Raw genomic sequence first — 3,036 nt, 5'->3', positions numbered from 1 at the left:
TAAGGAGCTGCAAAAGAGAATTCTGTACGTGTTAAGATTGTGTTTCTTTCTTTTATTTTTTTTCCAAGTTTGACATTTATATACTATAATTCTGCAAGTCTGAGAGAGGGAATGGCATGAAAAAATAATATTACTACCTTTCACTGCGTAACAGGAATGAAAATAAGCAACAAAAGCAAGTACCGCAAGAAACATCGACGATCCCAAACCCATGTTTTGCCTAGTTTTTGCTGCCAAGAACTCATCAAAGATGGCAGAAATACGCCAATCCGCTCTCCTTTTAAAAATCCCCAATTGAAGAAGAAAGCACGACCCTGTCATTTTCTCTTACTACAATCCTAACGTTCTTTACGTACAAAGAATCCCGTGTCTACCTCGCAGAAGTAGAAGTTCTAGTTCAACAACAATTAATATCTACACTACATCACTCATTCAAAGATTCAGTGCCCATTTCAACTTTGTCAAAATGCAGGCACGAGGTGTGACATGACCGGCACTGTCTCATAGCCATTTCCATCTATATATGGACCCGAACTTGTAACTCCCTACCCTTACGCCAGGCTGCAAAGCACTCGACCCAAATTGGCGGTCAATAAATAATAGTAATCAAGGTAGCTAAAAGCCTACCTGACAGAAGCTATACACCGATTCGCTGCTCTTGACTATGATCGAATATCTTGGTATCTAGGGTAGATTAGTGCGGTATGCTTATCATGAAAAGAGGTATTGGCGGGCCCATTCCAACTGCATGATTCTTAATTCCTTAAAATTGTTAATTTGCCTCTGTTAAAGAAAAAGAATTAATTAGGTTCTCCTATCATATTTCAATTTTCAAAGGGGTAAAGCAACCTGTTGTGGCCAAATCAATTAATTCTTTCCTATTTTTTCATCATCAGTAGGTTAAACTGATCTGCTTTTGGCTATTAGTAATATGTATTCTTTGGATCGGATCGTATCGGATCTTTTCATGATATAAGAATGCAAAACTCGCACATTTGGCTGTAAAGCTTGTAATTCACGTTATTATTTATGGATCAATAAAACTTTCTTGACATAATATTTAAAAAAATTTTAAATTATTTTAAAATTTTAAATAAGTCTTTATTTTTTATTATTTTTAATCAAGTTTTTATAGTTTTATTTTAAATCAAATAAATCCTTGCACTTAATTTATTTTAAATCAAATAAACTTCCATGACTAACAGTTAATTTAGTTAATATGTCGCTTAACATTTGATGTCACGTGATATTGATGTAATATATTGATATGTTATAATAGATGATAGTATGGCATGGTAATATGATCATTTGATATTTTTTATTTTCAACATCAACACCATGTGAACAATAAATGACTAATGACAATTAGTCAACATTAATCATAATAGCTTATTTAAATCAAATAAAAATATACGCGCTTAATTAAATATAATAAAAAAATAATAATTTATTTAAATTTTTTTGTATAATTTAAGGGCTTTTTGAAGCATTATATCAATTTTCTTTCGTTACTAATTGAAAGAAGGTTATTCAAAACGTAAATATTCAAAACGTAAAGTTTAATTTTTTTTAAATAAAAAATTAAAGAAAAAAGTCCAATAGGTATACTTATTTTGTTTGAAATATAGAAATGTATGCATAATATAATATAATGTAAAGCTCAATGGGTTCTAAGGTTTTAAATTTGAAAAGCTCAAATTTAAATTTTGATGAAGTGGTGATGCTAATTTACAGGAAAAATAAGGAGAACAATTCTTTTGTATGGTAGAAGATCCATTATATTTTCATATGCTCAAAAAAATAAAAAATTTAAATTTAAAATTTATAGAGAAATATTATATTATTGCAGTTTTTGATCTATGAACCGTGATTTCTTAATAATTAGATTGTAAAAATTAAATATTTAAAGACATTCTTACAAAAATCCAAATTATTATATATATATATGTTGTAATCACCTTATAATTATAATTATAATTATAAATTTCGAATCCCCTTTCTTAATTTCCAAAAAAAATAAAGAAGTAAGTTTTTGATTGTAACTTCTTCTAACAGTGTTGCCAACCTAAACCCTTCCGGGCCCCGGGCCCGCGTCTCCCCTTTCTCGCGATCGTGATTATGGGTAGTTTGTCAAAATTCAAGCTAGATCGCCCATGTTGTTGCACTAAAATTGACAAAACAAAAGTTCGTGCGCTGCCCAGCCCATATAGGGACCACAGCTGGCTCAATGTGCTAGTTCGTTAGTGGATGGTAGTTGGTAAATTTTAAGAAATTAAATTTGTCTAGAGTTTTTGATAATTTTTTAGTCGAATTTAGTTCATTTTTCTTTTAGGAAATAAATGATCGGATGGAAAAAGAACAATTCACTTATTTTTTCTGAGTTATCGTTCGGGTTTTTCTAAATGATCAAATTTGATATAATTAAGTTTGAAATCTCAATTACACAATTAATAACATTGCAGGGATTATTAAGCTACAAACTTTGGTAAGAAGTAAAGACATTTATAGAAGTCGAGGCACCATAAAATGTTGTAAAACTAATCATAACAAAGGCAGCAATTCATCATATTTTTCTGGTGACGTAAAAATGTAAAAACTTTAATATTTTAAATAAATAAATAATATAAATATAAACTTTTATATTTGATGTACTATCACTGTATTGATTTTAAATATTAATAGTGAATAAGATATTGACATATCATTTATAGATAAATTTGAAATTGTAACAAGTCCACATTTTCAATCTAAAAGACATATTTATTAGTGGAAGTAGATATTTACTTATAAATCTAAGATCTATTTCATCTCTTATCAATATGAGATTTGCGATATTTTACTTCACTCAATTGTGTAATGTTCAATGTTAACTTCTTCACCCATAAAGGAAAATGACACATTTAGATCCGAGTCTACTCTAGTATCTTTTATAGAGGTCTCACAATGACACCCCTCAGTCTGAGTCTACTCTAATATCTCATCTCTAATGAGATTCTCGCATTAGTGAAAATTTAAATAAATTTTTATATTATTTGT

This window comes from Theobroma umbraticum, unplaced genomic scaffold (assembly GCF_002168275.2).
Source record: "Theobroma umbraticum cultivar Fairchild unplaced genomic scaffold, ASM216827v3 scaffold_30.0, whole genome shotgun sequence".
In the NCBI taxonomy this organism is placed as follows: Eukaryota; Viridiplantae; Streptophyta; class Magnoliopsida; order Malvales; family Malvaceae; genus Theobroma; species Theobroma umbraticum.
Note: the sequence above shows the minus strand (reverse complement) of the source record.